Consider the following 20,310-nt stretch of genomic DNA (forward strand, 5'->3'; position numbering starts at 1 on the left):
AATGGGGTCCCATGATGAACTCTTGGCGTTTTGCCATCACCTTATAAATGCAAAATATTCCTTTTATAAAAATGAATCTTCAAATGTCCTTCCAGAAGACATGCATTATCCTAAGTCTCCATAAATACATAAGTGAGCTTAATTTTCTTTCATTTAGCCCGATAAGCAAAGTTGACTGGATAGAATGTTACCGTATTTGAAAACCATGTTTGAGAAGCTCTATAAGATAGACTGCAGGACAATGTGACATGAAAAACAGTGTACTTAGTTGACTCCTACAGATATCTAATAAAGAGTCAGTCCTGGCCTAGAGCCTTCATATTAAGATATAGCAAAAGCCCCATTTATTGCCCATTAGAGGAGATATGCCACATAATTATTAATAAAATTTTGTGGAAAAGACCTATAGTGGTTACACAATGAGAACAAAATTAGAAGTTTTAAGAGAAAGTGCTCCATTTTGCACATGTCAATTAATTATATGGAGTTATATACTGGTTATCTAAACCAACGCTTAAGGACATTTAAGCAAAACTTAATTCAAAGCAAAACTGGTCAGTAAGAAGTAATTGGTTCCATGTTAGCTCTACCATTCTCAAAGTTTCACCACCAAGATGAAATCTTTGTTGTCATTCATCCCCATCGAATGAACTATAGCTACATTGTATATATTAATTATTAATCTATCTTCTCATTTTGATTAACAAAAGACATATATTTACTCAAAATGGGAACACTAATTTTCTCATACTGATATTATAGCCAAAAAACCCCCACAATTTTGGTTATTGTGGACAGTGTTATTTGGGCAAAATGATTATTTCAGTTGGGATTTTTTCAAATATTGGCAAATTTACAAACCTCAAAACACTGAGCTACCTCATTATTGTATATTGAAGAAGTGATTCTAACCTATTGCTCTTCAATTTCTGGTCATCAGTGTCCCACTGGTTTCCAAAATACTCAAAGAGATGGACAGACATTCCATTCAGATGAATTCAAGTAAAAAATTTTAAATCTCCTGTACCATACAGTACTATATACTAAGATTTCCAAAAAATTGTAGCCATTCCCCAAAACAGATACATAGTTATATTTATTTTTGCTTTGTTTAGGATATAAACTGGCCTATAATGCCTTGCTAGTAAGTCAAGCAGAAAAAAGCACTCTAAGTTAACAATTTTGTTTTAAATTTCTTCTGTTTGTGCCTCATTATATAGTAATTTGAAAAGCAAAAAGAGGTTTCTAATGGAGTTAAGCAGTGATATACCAAATGATCCATTAATCTTTATTTCCACCACCTAGAAGTAAGCTAAAAGCAGGGGAACATCATCTCAAAACCAAGAATATATAGTTGCGTTATATTTGCAGAAAGTGCATGACAAGTTTCAGTACAGTTAATTAGTGTAAGGAACATTTGTGGATGATTTTATGTACCATAGCTCAAAACAGAAAATGGGAATTGTTCTTCAAGATGCAATTAATAAAATTGCAATGAAGCTTTTGTCTTTTTTGGCTGACATTATTTATATGAGAAACTATCTTTGCACATTCTTTTTTAAACAGTCTATAATGATAATTTAGAAATTGCAGCAGGAATATTGCTTGTTGCAGAACAAAGTTATCTCCTTTAATACTTAGAAGAACATTGGTGGGTCTAACAGTAAATTCATGCTCACATTAATTTTAGTAATATTATAATTTGCATATATTTGTGTCCTTTATTACTTAGAAAAGCATTGGTCGGTCTACCACTAAATTCATACTCATTTTTATTTTTATTAATTCTGGAATTTGCATGTGTTGTTCCTCTTCCTACATTTAGGAACCTGTTGACTGAGTAAAGGATGTCTAGGAGCCTTTGCTGTAAAATTTTACCTGCAAGCCCCAGGCAATATCAATTCCCTATTTGTCTAATCATCTTTTTTTAAACCACTTTTTAATTGGTGTTTGTATTTCTTATTGATTTATTTGAGTTCTTTCATTATGTCAAATGAAATTATCTTTATTGTACACATCAAAAACTATAAAATATCAGCAGTTTTACACAGTTCAAATTGATGTTTTTGGAATAATTTTTTTAATCTTTTATGTTACAAACATTTGCTATGTGGTTGTGGTTAATTATTTAAAAATCTTTATGGTGCCTTTTTATTTCAAAAATTTTTAATTTTGAATCTACCTATTGAGTACAATGTACGTTATTCTAGAGACAGGTACACTGAAAGCTCTGACCTCAGTGTGATACAATTTATCCACATAACAAAAAACACTTGTATGCCCTAAATTTTTTAAAATAAAACTAAATAAACATGAATTTTTTTAAAAAAATATTAATTTTTATATAGTCAATTTTATCACTATTTTGTATTAGTGTTTACAAGCCTTGTTTTTAAGATTCTTAATTATATAAAAATATTTATAAAGTTACCTTTCTAATTTATGTTTTTATATGAAATTGATTGTTTTCTCTACTAATAATTGAGTTATTCAAGTTAATTATGGAGTAACTTTTCCCTCACTCACTGATCCTCAATGCTCACACTCTCATAAATCAGATTTTTGTGTGTCTTCATCTTTTCTAAGGACATTTCTATCCTGTCCCAATAGTCTATTTTTTTATCCATGAATTAATACCATGTTGTGTATATATGAAAACTTTATGATAAACCTTGATTATTTTAGAGTATTTCTCTTATCACATTCTTCTTTAGGGGTATCTTGGCTATTCTTGCTCATTTGCTATTCTCTAACAAATACAGAAGCAAATTGTCAAATTCTATGCAAATTCCTATAAGAACTTTGGTAGAAATGATATTAATATATAAACCAATTGTAAGACAATTACATTTTTACAATAATCAATTATCTATATCAAGATCATAGTTTCTTTATTTTCTTTAATATGTGTCATTAATATGTTTTTATTTTAGCTATAAGGGATTTTCACATGTTTGTTTGTTAGTTTATCATTGCTACTTTATTTTATTGCCATAGAAAGCTTGTTTAAAATTAGTTACATCTTTAAAATTATATTTCAACTCATTGTTGCTATGTATAAGATATAATTATTTTATGCATTGATTTTAATTTCAGCAATCTTCTAAGACTTTCCTTTTACTTATAAGAACATATCTCATCAGAGAATTCTATGTCAGCATGATAGTATCAGGAGCTCCACAGATGTGCTTTGCAGTGAAACTGGCAAAAATTATAACAAGAAAAACTATTTTTAAAAAAAAATTGAAAATTATTCTGGAGGCAAGCAGCAAATAAACAATTATTCAAGAAAATCTACTAGTGCCTGGGAAGAATGGTGAGATTCTGTGGTGTATGAACAAAGACCACTCCCACCTTTCCCTCCCCCATTTTAGCGAGATGGGAACTTTACTCAATAGATTTAGTCAAGAACACAGGGCTCCCTCTCCCCAAAGCAAGCAGCTGGAGGATTATTTTCTGGGGAGAGGTAAGGCATCAGAAATTCTCATTCTACTCCTGGTGACTTGTTGAAGTTAAGTTCCAGGTCAGTATGGCCAAAAGATAGGGGGATCTTTGTATTCCTCACAGTTCCTACTTATATGATAGAGGTTCTACATGGGCACTGCTCCTCTAAGAATGTAGATCCTCAGTTGCCTTGCTCCAGCCCATTCTACATTGGGAGAAACAAGCTAAAAGGACTTGAGACTATTGTCCCCGATACTTTATGCTCCATCTTAAGGTACAGGTGTCACTCAGAGGAACATGCCATGATCTCCATCCCAGCACAAGAGCCAATAGCTCATAGATTTTGCTGGGGGTGAGGGGGGCACAGGGAGTGGCAGAGGTGGGGCAGTGGAGCAGAGAACCTGGGAAAGAGAGAGCCTTTATTGCTCACCTGAGTCAGAACAAATCTGAATCACTAACCTAGGAAACTATTTTTTCAAAGGAGATCAAATTTGATTGGATTGATCTGTCGAGCAATTAGGTCATAGGACAGTGTAAAAGACAATACAAGAATAGGCCATGCATGGTGGCTCATGCCTGTAATCCTAGCACTCTGGGAGGCTGAGGTAGGTGGATTGTTTAAGCTCACGAGATCGAGACCAGCCTAAGCAAGAGCGAGACCCCGTCTCTACTAAAAAAATAGAAAGAAATTAATTAGCAACTATATACATATATAGTTGTCTAATTAATTATATATATTAATTATATATATTATATAGTTTTCTAATTAATTATATATATATAATTAGCCAGATATGGTGGCACATGCCTGTAGTCCCAGCTACTTGGGAGGCTGAGGCAGGAGGATTGCTTGAGGCCAGGAGTTTGAGGTTGCTCTGAGCTAGGCTGATGCCACGGTACTCTATCCCTGGCAAAATAGTGAGACTCTGTCTCAAAAAAAAAAAAAAAAACCCAAATCAGGAATAATGTGACAATTAGAGGAGCTTAGCAGCTGGATGTGGAAAGAGAGTCAGTCAAAGATTGCCCCACCCAAACCGCTGTTATTCTAGAGTAACTGTGGGCATAGCCAGGGCTGAGATCCCCTGAGGTGGAATGGTAGAGCTTTAATACTGCAGTGGAGGGAAATAGACTTCATTAAAGTAATCCAGCCGGTCATTAAACAAATAAGCAAATGAAAGTAACAAGGCCTGAAGATGGTAGTGCCTAGTTTTGTTATAAAATATTATCTAAAATGTCAAGTTTCCAACAAAAGATTATGAACATGCAAAGAAACAGGAAAGCATGACACATAGGAGGGGGAAAAAAAAAACTGGCAAAATGAAAATGCTCCAGAGAGTGACAATGAAACATAAACTTGAGTAGCTAAATAATAGACTTGAATTGGCAAAAGAAAGGATTAGTGAACTTGAAGACAGAATAATAGAGGATATCTAAGTTAAAGAACATAGAGAAAAACAATTAAAAAAAAACCTGTGTCTCAGAAAAATGTGGGACACCAGGAAGTATACCAACATATTTGCAATGAGTATACTAGAAGGAGAGGAGAGGGAGAAAGGAACAGAAAAATTTGGTTGCAAACTTCAAATTTTTTTTAAAAAAAACATTGGTCTATATATCCAGAAAGTTCAACAAATACCAAGGAGATAAACACAAAGAGATTCAAAAACAGACTCAAATACTGAAAGTCAAAGACAAAGAGAATACCTTGTTAACAAAAGAAAATCGACTCATCACTTGCAAGGGAACCCTGCTAATAAAACTAACAGCTGAATTTTCTTAGAAGCAATGAAATCCAGAAAGATGTGGAATAATACATTAAAAATGTTCAAAGACAAAAATTATCAACCAAGAATCATATTCAGCAAAGCTATCTTAAATATATATATATATACATATATATATATGAAAGAGAGATATTCTCAGATGAACAAAAAACAGAGAGAATTTGTCACTAGCAGACATTCCTAATGAGAAATACTAAAAGAAGTCTTCTTCAGTCTGAAAGTAAATGACCCTAGATGGCAATTCAACTCCACATTAAAAAAAAAAGAAACAGCATAAAGATACTTATGTAATTATAAAAACAGTATAAATGCATAGTTTTCTCCTTTTTTATCTTAACCATTTTATAAAGCAGTCATATAAAACAATATGTACATTATGTATTATTGAGCATATAATAACTAGAAATTCAAAACTAATAACTGAACACTCTTGTATTTCAAGTCCAATAATGGATAAAATCACTAGCAGGAAATCAATAAGGAGATAGAAGACTTGGCCAATAATATAAACTAACTATACCTGACAGACATCTATAGAACTCTCTGCCCCACAATAGCAGAATAGATATTCTGCTCAAGTTCACTTGGAACATTCTCCAATATAGATCATATGCTAGACAATAAAACAAACCTCCTTAAGTGTAAAATGATAGAAATAATACAAAATATGTTATCTGACAATCGAATGAAGTTAGACATCAATAAGAAGAAAAAATTGGGGAAATTCACAAATATATGGAAATCAAACAATGTACTTCTCAATAAGTAATAGATCCAAGAATAAAGAAAAAAGGAAATTTGAAAAACATTATGAGACAAATGTAAGATGCAACAAATCAAAATGTATGGGAGGCAACTACAGCGGTACTTAGAGGTAAATTTATAGTTTTAACTTCATAGTTTTCTTCTTTGAGAAGCAGAAAGATTGCAGTTTTCCACTATCAGATATTAGAAAAAGAGGAGCTAAGTAAACCTAACGCAATCAGAAGAATGGAAATTATAAAGATTAAAGAGCAAACTAATGAAATAAAGAAAAGAAAAATATATCTTATCCATGTTTTGAGTATTTCTATATTGTCATATATTCTCTGCAAATAAAGGATTTTATCTATTCCTTTCCATGTGTTACTGTTTTCCTTTATTTTTTTTTTATCTTAATACACTAAGTAGAACCTCTAACACAATTTTGAGTACAAGAAGTTATAAAAAAACTTTCTACCTTGGTCCTAATTTTTTTAATGAAGAACAATGGTCTTGACTTTCACAATTTAGTAAGATGATCAGTGGTGTTTTTTGGCTTTGGTTTGCATTTTATTTTAATATTTTGTCTTACTTGCTGTTCAATAATGCAAAAGGAAAAGGCAATGATATAAGGGACAGTGGTTCAGCTGTACATTCCCTCTAAACTTGGCTTCTATTCTATTACCACATGATTTAAAAACCTTCTTTTCAATTCTTCATATTTTTATATGTTTCTATTTTGTCTCTGCATCTTAGCTTCTTCTCTCCCCTTATAGTTTCAGCTCCTGCTTATTGCATTTATTGCGTTTGTTTTATATTTTTGATCATAGTAAACAGAAAAGTATTTCCTGATAACAATTTGTTCGAAGAAACGCAAAAAAATTTTTTTAGAACTGGAAAATATGTGAGAAAAGAGAGGAAATGATCAGTGAAACCCATGAACATATAAACTGTGTGATTAAATATATATATGTATATGTATATACACATACACATACACACGTAAATCTCTTGAAGTTGAATATATAACAACAGAGTTCTCCAAAATGTAGAAGAACATCTTGATAGAATCTACTTTAAAAAATGGGTGGACCATTAGCAACTGGCATTCTCTAGGATAGAATAATATCCATCTGGGTAGACTAATGTTCCATCTAGTGCAGTTGTGTTGCATTGAGGTAGAATTATATCTTAATCTTATCACCTGGCTTGATGATATTCTTAATAGGTTAAATATTCAATTACAGTTGGCCTTCCTCCATATCAGCACGTTTCCTATCCAGAGATTCAACCAATTACAGATGGAAAATATTTTAGGAAAAAAAATAGAAAATAAAAAATACAACAATAAAAATAATACAAATTAAAAACCAATACAGTATAACAACTATTTTCATAACATCTACATTGTATTAAGTAATATAAGTAACTAGAGATGATTTAAAATATGCAGTAGGATGTGTATAGGTTATATGCAAATACTATGCCATTTTATATCAGAGATTTGGACATCCATGGATTTTGGTGTCTGCAGGGTCCTTGAACCAACCCCCAGTGTATATCAAGAAACAACTGTATTTATATTCTCCATTAATTCTTCCAATTAGGGATTTTCCTGCTTTCTCATACTCTTGAAATTCTTTACTTGTGAGCATTACCTCAAGGAAGAAGGATTATTTTGTTTTCAGAACCTTGTTCATACTCCACACCCATTTGTTTCTGTTTATGACTGACAGTTGAAGGAAAGATGTTTATGGGGATTTAAAGTGGACAAATAGCACAAGGCGTACCTCAAAGGACAATATTCCTAACGTTGTAATAAAGTAGAGTTTCCTTCTCCCAGGGTGAGATATGCAAGGCATATAACAAATAAATAGTAGAGACCAAATGAAGAATAATGCTTTTCAAGTACATAGGCTTGCGTAATTTCAGACAGCATAGTACAGTTATGCCATTAGGTATGAACTTTCAGATTCTGAAAACAGATTGATTATGAATAAAAATATTTACTTTTCTTCTTAGATTATGTAATTTTGTTTTTCAAGATAATTTGTTAGGCGTTTACTGGAAGTTATAAGAGGCAATGCCAAAGGCAGTCATCTTAAAATTAATCTCTTAGAATGTTTATGCAGTGGTCTCTTGAAATTATAGAAGAGAATAGATAATGTTAAATAAAATTTGTATGTATTATTTCACTTCAATATAAGGCCTGATAGGCAGACTTGCCTTAGTCACAACTCTACTCTTAGTACAAGACTTAGCACAGAGCAGGAACCCTCATGCCATTGGTCCCATTGTTAACCCACTTTTATTTGGGGCAGTTTTAGTTTTAAGGAAATGAATACCTAACTGATTCATTAGAAATGAGAAATGTTGAACAATGTCAGAAAATGAAATGGCAATGAGTATCTGTCTATATATTTATCTATCTATCCATCCATCTAATCTTACAAGAACTCCTGTTACTGAATAAAAAACAAATCCAGTAAACATATTATTCTAGGAAAATTATACGAATAGAAACGGAATATTATTTAGTCTCTCAGTAGATGAATATATCCATATCTATCTTTAGTATCTATCAATATATCTATATATGTATGTGCATTTATATTTATTGAGAGAGAGAGAGAGAGAGGACAATTGAAATTTCTATCCTTCTATTACAGATGAGAAATTTAGGTTTCTAAGGCCAGCATGATCCAACCCCTGTTTAGTTCTCCAGCTTCATGAGCTGTCACTCTCCTTTCTCTATATGTCTAATCCACCCTGGGCTTTCCCAAAGCAAACGTCTTCTTCCTCAGGGGTTTCATAATCTCCTCCTTCTTCTGCCTGATGATCTCTCTACCCTTCTTTAGCCATAATTTGAATTGTGAATATTTATGCCTTCTTGATATCCATGTCTAAATGTCACTTCTTTGTAAATAATCTCCTCACATTTTGTCCCCAATCTCTGCAGATAAATTAACTGTATGATCTTATGAAACATTTTATATTTTATTAAAACACTGTTAAAAAGAAATGATATAGTAATGAACATAAGATAAACACTGGAGATACAGAAATAAACTAGGAAACTTCCAAGGAACAAATAACCAATTTAACATGCATAATGAGTATTCAGCAAACATTTACTGAATAAATAAATGACTAATCATAAGCTATAGTTTGTGGAGCTCATATTCATTTCCTTTTATGTTATCTGTTATAGGGGGGTTATATATGGTTCCAATAAAGCAGAGGGAGAGTTCAATTTCAGGCTATTGGAAAGAATATATATCCTGGGGTTGTATATAAAAATTTAAGAGAGATATTGATGGTTTCCATGCCTTTTTTTCGGGTATGCTTCATATCAAGAAATGTGAGCAATAAACTGAGGATGCTTAGGTTCAAACAGAAAAGTCTTCAGAGAGAAAAAAAAAAACTTATCTTAAACTATTGGAAATACCATCATGTTAAAAAGGTACACACTAGAATTCTCTTTTACTGCATTGAAATTGGATGCATTAGTTCTATATTCAATGAGGGGCACACATATTGAATAAGTATTTTATATGGTTAATTTAAGATAAATGTCTTCTTGATTATTGATATAATATTTAGTTTATGAATCATTTGGAGTTGGAAATCAAAGGATATTCATTCACGTAACATTAATATCCTCATAAGAATTTTTTCCTTTAGTAAATAAGGTGGTATTTATTACAGACTGAATGTTGAAAAAATGGTTGTGTTGAAGCTATAAACCCCAATATGGCTGTATTTGTAGATAACACCTCTAAGGAAATAATTGAAGTTAAATGAGGCTATAAGGGTGCAGTTCTGATCCTAGAGGAATAGTATCCTTATAAGAAGAGACACTAAAGATCTTGCATTCTTTCTTTCTCTTCCTGGACAGACAAAGATCTCATGTAAGCACCCAGGCAGATGGCAGCCACCTACAAGCCAGAAGAAAACCTTTCAGAATGAAAACTACCTTGCATATGCCATGAAAATATAAAAATTCTGTGCCTATCTGGATAAATCTTCAATTTTATTGGTGTAATTTATCCCACAGTATTAACTTCCTTCCTTCCTTTCTTCGAAGTTATAGTAGTTTCTCCTTATCATGGTTTCATTTTTTGTGATTTCAGTTATCCACACTCAACCATGGTTTGAAAATATTAAATGGAAAATGGCAGAAGTAAATAATTCATAAATTTTAAATTGCATACCGTTCTGAGGAGTGTGATAAGATCTCACTCTGTCCCTCTCAGTCTCACCCTGGATGTGAATCATCTCTTTGTCCAGTGTATCCAAGCTGTGTATATTCACTACCTGTTGGTCGTTTAGTAGCCATCTCAGTTATCAGATTGAAAAACCATAGTACGTACTGTACATATGTTGTTCAATACTATCCTTGGTTTCAGGCATCCACTGTGGATCCTTGAACATATTCCTTGTGGATACGGTATGATTACTGCATTCTTCTTTGTATTTTTAATAAAATAAGATGATTATTATTACTGTTATTCTTTAAGTACCTCATTCTCCTTCAAGTTTGTCTATTTTTGGATAAAATAAAGTAGGCAAGGCATATCGAAATTCTCTATTTGTTTCAGTATAGTTTTTCTGTTGCTCTGATATAGAAATTTTACTTTGATCTAGATTTCATGCATTTAAAATCATTGCGCTATGGCTTTTGGTTGTCCTTTCAGATGCAAACAAGAAGAAAAAGGAGCCAGTGTTAATGAAGGCAGTTGCCAGGCAAATATTTATGAAAAATAAACAGATGAAGAAAATATCAGTAGATATTGTGCCTTTTTGAGAAAAGTCTCCTGACATTTGACTTGCAAATTTAATTCAAATTTTCTTGGTCAAGTCAAATGAAATGAAAATGGTAGGAAGGTCAAAACAAAGGGAAAAAAGTGTCACTGTGTGTAGTGGGTATGGGCAAGAGATTTAATTAAGTTCTTATCATTGTGTTGTGTCTGTTGTTGATTTATAAAAAACTACCAAAGCATTAGAGACCAAATCCACAAGCTTTCAGCATATTAGAAGGATATACATAAAGCAGTTTCCAACATTTAAGAATATGAGGCAATTATTATAATGTCCACACTTCATTTATATATTTTTACTTTAAAAACTGTCTTGTTGGAAACACTCACACTGTAATGAATTAATAAAAACCAAGACTTTGTTCAGAAGTTCCTACATAATTCACTGGAAGTGTACCAACATACTAAATCTGCCACAAACAGCTGAACATTCTGAGCCACCTAATTAGATCATTAACTTATCTGTCACTGTTTTGTCTTTTCTTTTCTCATTAGATTGTCCATCATGCCACCTGACATGAGTAATCTCAATATTTGAGGGTTGACGCATCACCAAATATGCTAGTATTTAATAATAGAGTATATCTAGCCATCAAATGTTGGAAGCAAGGTCCACTTTGGCTTTAGAAACAGAACAAAACATCATTGTGGATTCTTTTGGAAGTTCCTAGACTAAAACTAAACTTACTGTTTAGTTTGCAAAGTACAATTAAACATAGAATGAAATAGCACATTTTTAACATAGAAACACACTCCATGGGCTCTTTCTGTACTATAACCATCTAATACTAGAGTTCTAAAACCATCTGCCCGGTTGTCAGTTTGGAGTGAAAATGCACAGAGGGTGGTCTGTGCTTTTCACTTTGCAAAACCCAGGGCTCAACAAGGGGCCTATGAAATGTAAGCAACTTCTAAAGTGTTTGGAAAAGCTAGATAAACTAGTTTAAAATTATTCAAAATATTTTTAATACCATATGAAGATGATGTTTAGTGGAACTATGTCTATGAAAGATAATACTTACTATCTCCATCCTTTTGTTTTTTGATGTTCACGTGTGTGTTAAGGTAGATGGCAGAATATTAGTGTAGTGGTCTGAATGGTGACCCCCAAAATAGATGCCCACATCCTAATTCTTCAAATCTGTGAATGTTATCTTACTTGGGAAAGAGTCTTTGAGGGCAAGTAAGAATTTTGAGTTGAGGAGTTCATGTGGGATTACCCAGTGGGCCCTAAATCCAATAACATGTTTTCCATAAGAGGAAGAGTTGACACAGAGATGAGGAAGAAACAATGAGACCAGTCAGGCAGAGATTGGCATGATGTGGCCACAAGCCAAGAAATGCCTACAGCCAAGAAAAGCTGGAAGAAGCAAAGAATAGATTCTCCTCTAGCATCTCTGAAGGGAAGCGGGGACTGTCCACACCTTTATTTCAAATTTCTGGCCTCCAGAATCCTGAGAGAATAAGTATCTTTTGCTGAATGCCTCCAAGTTTCTGGAAATTTGTCATGGCAGCCCTAGAATATGAATACAATTAGCAACTCTTATTAAATACATTTATGATTTACAGAGGCAGCACAAGGCATTCTTATTTCTATCTTACTTATGAGGAACAAGATTTTTCAAAGATAATATGAATTGCTCAAGGTGTCTCAGCAGGAGGTTAAGAATTGCAACCTACTCCAATATATTTTCTACAATCTCTCTTTGACACCTTAGCAAAAATCAACTCAAAAAGCAAGAGAACATGGGATCTAAGAAGCTTTTATTAATGCTCAAGAAAAACAAAAAACAAACAAACAAAAGAAAAAGTACATGGAGGGAAGTGTTTCCATGCCATGGCAGCTTTATCAGAGACAATGAAAAAACTAAATGGTAAAGGTGGACACGAGTATAGTATTTTTAGAGGACTAAAAAGATATATAATACAACATTCTATAGATCTAAATCCCATATCTTGAGATTCGACATAACACAGCACAGCATAGCAAAGCATAACCATGAATTAATTATGCAGGAATGATCAATTTTGGGGCCAGAGAGGAATGTAGGTATCACAGAATCCAAGTCCCATGCTAGATTTGATCACCCTGCCCAAGGTCTTGTGTGTTTAATGATTTTTCCCCTGCTCTTAATTAGCATGCTTGCTCTTTCTCAAAATGTTCCATGCACCTTTTGCAAATCCCTTAATGCTCAGAGGAAGGGCAGATTCATCCCACTCCAGGCACTGGGGATTGAGGGGTGAAGATGAATATTAGTTTCATTTTATCTGAAGAATGCCTGCATTAACTAACCCACACAAGTTAAAACTACACCAAGAACCAATTTCTATTTTGTTTGAATGAAAATATTAAGCTTTTTATAACTATCAATAGGTCTGGACAGAACATTTTATCTATTTGAATTTATTCAGGCAGATAAAAATATATTTTTTAGCATACAAACCACGTAAGGAAAAAACAAAACAATCAAACACCAAGGTCCTGAGTGGAATTTCTTGTGAAAATTTCAGAAAACAACTTAATAGTGGCTAAATATCCAGACATTAGAAAGCTTGTATCATCAGGAGAGTGACTTCTCTGCCACATCTCTACTGACTGAATAGATGCTTCTAAATATGTAAGAAACTGACAGTCAGAGATTAATTTATTTTGCACTGGAGACTACAGATTTGTGTTTATAAATACTTTGATATAAATGGTGGTTGAGGCAGAGAATAAGATTGCTTTAAAATTGCAGTTTAAGTGAAGTACGCAGTGTGTGTAAGATATTCAAATCTTTAAATATTGTGAATGGAGAGCTGAGGATATGAAAGAAAGTACAGTGCAAAGGTAGTTTGTCATGTAAATAAATAACTTGCTTTAATTTGAAGGTAGTAAAATATCTCTGGAAATCATCATTTTGTTGAATCTCATGGTCTCCTTTAAGATTTTGCATTTACACACATGAAAATAAGGTATATTGCTTCATCAGGCAAGCCACCAAATATGGTAAAAATCAAATTTTCCTTGCCATCACCCATACCTCCATCTTAATTCTTTCAAGTCCACTCTGGCACATTTAATCAATTCTGCTCTCAGTTATTCAGCATCTACTGTCTACAAGACATTCAGCATCTACTGTCTACAAGATCATTGGCAGAGGAAAGGCTTCCTCAACACAAATCCTGCACAGCATGGCGCAATGCCGTGGAGTATGTTGTTTTTCTGTCTCACCAATGGTAAGATCCTCGGATACAGAGATTGTACCCTTTCAGTACATGCATCCCTGTCTGTAATGTGTCACTACATAGAAGTCTCTATGGTAAGATTTTAATTAACTCTTGTTGAATGAACAAATGGATGATTAGGTAAGTGAAGATATGATTACTGATCGTGGAACTTCTGACCCAGAAGGAGAAAATAGGCTCTAACTAGTCAAAATATCAGTCAGTTGATGGGTCATTCTTTAATTGTGATCCCTGTTCTTCTCTCTCTATTCAAACACGTTGTGGTCCACTATGCCATTTGTACCTTGATTTAAATCTCTATCATTGGATATGAATGAAAGAATGTCTTAAGAAAGGTGTGGGTTTGAGACCAGCCTAAGCAACATAGTGAGACCCTGTCTCTACAAAAAATAAAAAAAAAAAAGTTAGCTGGGTGTGGTGGCACATTCCTGTAGTTGCAGCTATTTGGGAAGCTGAGGCAGGAGAATCATTTGAATTTAGGGGATTGAAGGATTGAAGGTGCAGTGAGCTATGATGATACCACTGCACTCTAATCCAGGTAACAGAGTGACACTCTGTAAAAAAAAAAAAAAAAAAAAAAAAAAGAAGGAAGGAAGGAAGGAAAGGAAGAAAAAAAGAAAAAAGAGAAGGAAAAGAAAAGGAAAGAGAGAAAGAGAGAAAAGGAGAAAGAGAGAAAGGGAGAAAGGGAGAGAGAGAGAAAGGGAGAGAGGGAGACAGGGAGGGAGGGAGAGGGGGAGGGAGAGAGGGAGGAAGGAAGGAAGGAGGGAAGGACGGAAGGAAGGGGAAAGGAAGAAAGAGAAAGAGAAGTGGCATATGGTCTGGATTTAAAAGAAAGGTCTGGTTTGCTACTAGGGTAAAATACAAAGAATATAATTCTCTCATTTCCCTGTACCTCCCATGTTTCTACTATATAGAATTATCTCCTCAGCGTTTTCTCTAACCTCATGGAAAACTGTTGGAACCTCTGATTCACTATCTGATTTCAACTAACAGACTATATTTCTTTCTAAAAGTCTAGCCTTATTCCTCTTCCACTTACCTCTTGCGCATGTCCTCCTGGATGCCATATGTCACAAATACAATCTCTTAAGCATCGAATTAATAACGAGGACTGCGTATTCTTTCCCATCTCCAACAATCTCATTATATTTCTTACTTGTTGTAACTGTATAATTTTATACATCTCTCCTCTTCCATCCAATAATTTCACATCTTCCTTATCAATGAAAGTCCCATCATTCTTCAGTAGTTAGCTGAAAATTCACTTCTTCTCTTATGGAAGAAGCAATAGGTGCAAATAGCCTTAGGAACTGGGAGTATCTAATTCAGAGATGTAATGGAGATTTGATTATAAAGTAAATGGAAAGTAAATATAATGGTGTTGATTGGTTTGTTGAATAAATGCATAATAGGCATCAGTGAATGTGAGTAAATATGTAACAAGAAACTCAAAATGACAAGCTGTGCCTTGAGAAGTCCAAACCTACCTTATCCTACACAAATAGCATGCAATGAGAGAAGCATACCACACTGTCTTGCATTTATTATTACATTAATTTTTTAAAAAAATAAGTGCCTATAAATATATACATATTTCAAAACATCACAGCATATCTCATAAACATATACAATTATTATGTCTTGATTTAAAATGAAAAGAAATAAGCACCTATTATATACCAGGCTCTGATATACAGTAGTATTCCCTTTTCTGTGGGAGATTCATTCCAAAACCCCCAGTGGATGCCTGAAACCTGGATAGTACCAAACCCTATATATGATATATTTTTTTTTTGATCTGATAACTGAGACAACTACCAAGTAACTAAAGGATCTGGATACATTGAACAAAGAGATAGTTCACCTACTCAGTGGTACAAGGCAGGACTGCATGAGATTTTATCATGTTACTCAGAACAGCGTACAATTTAAAATTATGAGTTGTTTATTTCTGATATTTTGATATTCTGTTATTTAATAGTTTCAGATGGTGGTTGACTGTGAGTAACTGAAACCACGGAAAGTGAAACTGTGGATTAGGAGGGACTACTGCATCTGATTGACATTGACACTCCAAATTTCAAGTCCATTCAATTATCATTTGTGTCTGACCATATATTCATACAAATATAAGCCAAGCGGAAAATTCATACGATAATTCAGATAGAAATATCTGAGCATGTTAAAAATACATATTATTGAATTTTACCATGAATCCACTAAACAAGAATTTCTGGGGATGGGCCCTGGGCATCTGCATTTCAAATAAATTTTGTTTGCATAAAGGTCTTCTGGGATGTTTGAGAGCCATTTGACTCTATTTCATTTCTTCCCTCAGGTGTTAGCAGCGGTTAATGGCTTGGCCCAAGCAGTCAGAGACTCCACTGGGGAAGCTATTATGCTCTGGGTTTTGTAATCCAGCAGGGGTAGCAGCCGATAGCAATTTTCCTGCATAATTCCTTCTTTCCTGGCTTACTGGTAAAATAGATGCTTAAAAAAAGAAAAAAAGAAGGAAATGATGCAAGAAAATGTGGCATCCTATAGTGAGCTGAAGTCCAGTGTTTGTCCTTGAATCGTTTTAAAGTTTAATATGTTATATTAAAACAGCTTGGCTAAACATATATCTTTGGACAGAAGTCTTAATATACAGTGAAGGCAAGAGGATGGAAGGCAGTTATGTAGATAAAATTATCATTCAAGCAGTGGTTACATTATCATTCCTCCCAGGTTGCTGAGAATGACACGTGCTTTTGAATCTTAAAATCCACATTCTTAGTAGTATTGGAAATAGTACTGTTTTGATCACACAAAAATGACTTTACATTAAAGGTCAAACTGATTTGCTTTTCCTCAAATTCACCCACATATTAACAGGTTAAAATACAGATAGAGAGAGCAGAAATAAATGATTGAAAAAAAAAAAAAGGATACCTGTGTAGGTCACCCTTATGATTGAAACAGAAATCACATCAAACTCATTCAAACTCTTTTTATTGAAAATGTAATCTGATAAAATTCCCTATTGTTAGACACTGTAGAGAAATCTGAATACATTTTGAAGTCATGCATGATTTCATTTTAATACTTTCTTATAAAAGAGAATTTTTTGGATGAGTCTTTTAAAATATTCTCTAGATGATATTTGATTTTCCAAGCTTGCCAACCCCAGCTGACAATGGATGTGTGCCACTTCCTGGCACTGGGCAGTGATTCGAAGATACCTACCATCAAATACTTCACATTGTACGGTCATAGAGGTATGCTTAACAAGTAGAAGTTTAGGGGATTTGTTCCCTTTTAAAAATTTTGACTACTGAATAGCTTATCTTAGGTGCAATTTCTTTAAGATGCATATTTCAGAATCCTTCTGAATATTATACTAGATAATGCCCTGGCAATGGAATCATTCAGAATTGTGAATGCGTTCCAGTTTTATTACTGACTTGGTTGCACCCTTAAATAATCTCTCCAAGGTCATAGCAGGTAATCTTACTGTGTTCAAATCACTAATTAAGAAACTGAGGATAAGAAAGTCTTTTAGGATGAAATATGTTATTCTGTCTAAAGTGTTTTTTCAGGGTTTTTCTTGTGCAAAGTGTTTAATAAAACTTGAAATAAATAGTACTTAGTATTACTTTCTGTAAGATATCTTATATTTAAAATAAAGCAAAAGGCTGCAGTCTTTTAAGAATGTATAGATTTCATACTTTCATTCTTTACAATAAATTTCTATTTGGAAGCCTCAAGTTACATTGTTAAGTAAGTTATAAATAACTAAAAATATATATGTTAAGAAAAAGTAGAGAGTCTTCAAGATTCATATTGCGGAAGAGTTCTCAAAATGGAATATGAAATCCTCACAATATTCAGAAGCAATATAATATAGTTTTCAAACAAATTTTCCACCTAACACAGTGTAAATCCATCAGCTGATGGTTTGGGTAATCCAGATTTTGATTTAAAACGATCTTAATCAAAGACAAGCTTATGTAATCTCACATCTTTCTGCATCACCTAAGAAAAAGCCAAAACCACTAGGATGATGCTACAGTTCTGAACTAGATTTTGAAACTCTCTAGAGATAATGATTCCTAGAAAAAAGACTGTTAGGTGAATGTTTACATCTGTTAATATCTCTAGTGTTTAGCAGTACATTGTGTGCACACTAGGTGCTGTTAAATAGTATAAAATTATCTCTCTTATTTTAATGTTTATGCTTTTTTTTCAGCCCAAGATCATTGATATCGTTTGATATATTTCTATCTCTTTATTTTTGTCTTGATGCTTCCTCTTCCTTCCTCATGGAATTTTCAAACATATTTGTCTCTACTGACTGGCAACACAAATTTTCAACTATTAAGGGGAAAATTTGAGTGTTCTCTGGGAAATTTCATCCATATCACTTCAGGATGCATTTCATTCATCAGTGAAGAGCTACTAGCTTCTTTCTTTAAAACAGTCTGGTATATGCCAATTCTTCTTTCTTTAATTATGAATCAAGATTTTTCTAACATGAATACACAACATTTCTCCTCCCAAATTTCCCAATATTCTGTAACATGTAGGTCTCAACTTGCATTATTATTGCTTGTTTATTGTACTTAACAGTTTACTGAATTAATATAATAAGTATGACTCATGCATACAGCAAATTTGCTCTTTTTTATCAAGAGCTATTCAATATCACACAATAGAATTGTTCTTTTCTGTACTTCAAAGATATTTGGAGTACATTTTTCAACTTTGTCAGTGAGTTTTAATGACAAGAGACATTGTAATGTTGAGAAAGTATCATTTAATGTAATTTAAAGTTTCTCAACTCAAGCAAAGCCCAAGTAGAAAATCATAGTTTTGCTGAGCTGAAGAGACAAAGATGGAGATTTGGAAATGGAGAAATTGCTGGAGTTTACAGGAGTGAGTGGCAGAGGGGAGAAAGCTCTACAGAAAATAGAGTTTAAGGAATTTGATTAAACTACACTGTTTAGGGTGAGACCCCAAGAGTCCTGGGAAGAACAACTACTGAAGATAAAATACCTACTATGGTACTCCAAGTTGAACAATTACTCTGACTATCATAGGATTTGGAAATAATTGAATTGTGACATACAGTGAAACAACCTCTCTGAGTACATAAGTCATTAAGTAGAGAAACAAGAAAAATACACCCTAAGAAACATGAAACATATCCCTAAGCCTAGGGATAAACTAAACCTACAAAACGGTTGTTATTCTAGATTGGCCCTAAATATTTTTAAAAACTAGCCTCAAACAGATTAGAGCTGGTTATCAAACTCATCAGGTAATAAGAACTATAGCAAAATCCAGATACCTGATGACTAACAGCTGTGGTATCTCAAATTCAAACAAAATCACAAGACGTGTGAAAAAACAAAAGCATATGAACTATAATCAAGAGAAAAATCAGCTAACAGAAACATTGAAATGACAGTCGATAGACTACTCAGACAATTTTAAAGGAGCTAGTAAATGTGTATTGAAGTATTTAAAGGAAAATAAATAAAATAAGAAAAATGAAAAAATATGTATTAAAAACACATGGATGCTATATAGCTAAAAATAATAAAATCTGCAATAAAATTGTGGTGGAAGCCTTAATAGCAAATTAAGCATTGCAAAGAAAAGATCTGTGATCTCAAAGACATTGCAATAGCAACTATCCAAACTATAGCACAGAAACTTTTCTTTTGAAGGCTATCAAAAACAAAACAAATAAAAGAAATTCCTCAGTGACCTGTGGGACAATACCAAGCGGTCTAATGTATTTACAATCAGATATTCAGAAGGAGGAAAAAGAGAAAAGAAAAAAAAAAGAAGAAGAAAAATAACTGTACCCAAAGTGATCTACAAATTCAATACAATCCCTAATAAAATATGAATATCATTTTTCACAGATCTAGAAAAAAATAATTCTACACTTTACATAGAACCAGAAAAGACCCCGTATAGAAAAAACAATCTTAAGCAAAAAGAACAAATAGGGAGGATTAATTTACCATACTTCAAGCAATACAACAAGGCTATAGTAACTAAAATAGCATGCCACTGGCACAAGAACAGAGACATAGACCAATGGAACAGAACTGAGAACCCAGATATAAAACCATCCTCATATATCCATCTAATCTTTGACAAAGCAGACAAAAACATACACTGGGAAAAAGAATCATTATTCAATAAATGGTGCTGGGAAAATTGGAGAGTCACCTATAGAAGACTGAAACAAGATCTGCACCTTCTAACCCCTCACAAAAATCAACTGATGGTGGATAACA

At 33.3% G+C, this 20,310-nt stretch overlaps 1 protein-coding gene across 2 annotated transcripts in view; it reads right to left on the minus strand.

Annotated features, from left to right (window-relative positions):
* The window catches only part of CDH8 (cadherin 8), a 359,018-nt gene that overhangs the window by 17,654 nt on the left and 321,054 nt on the right, over positions 1-20,310 (minus strand). The window lies entirely within an intron of this gene.

The sequence above is a fragment of the Microcebus murinus genome, chromosome 20 (genome assembly GCF_040939455.1).
Source record: "Microcebus murinus isolate Inina chromosome 20, M.murinus_Inina_mat1.0, whole genome shotgun sequence".
Classification (NCBI taxonomy): Eukaryota; Metazoa; Chordata; class Mammalia; order Primates; family Cheirogaleidae; genus Microcebus; species Microcebus murinus.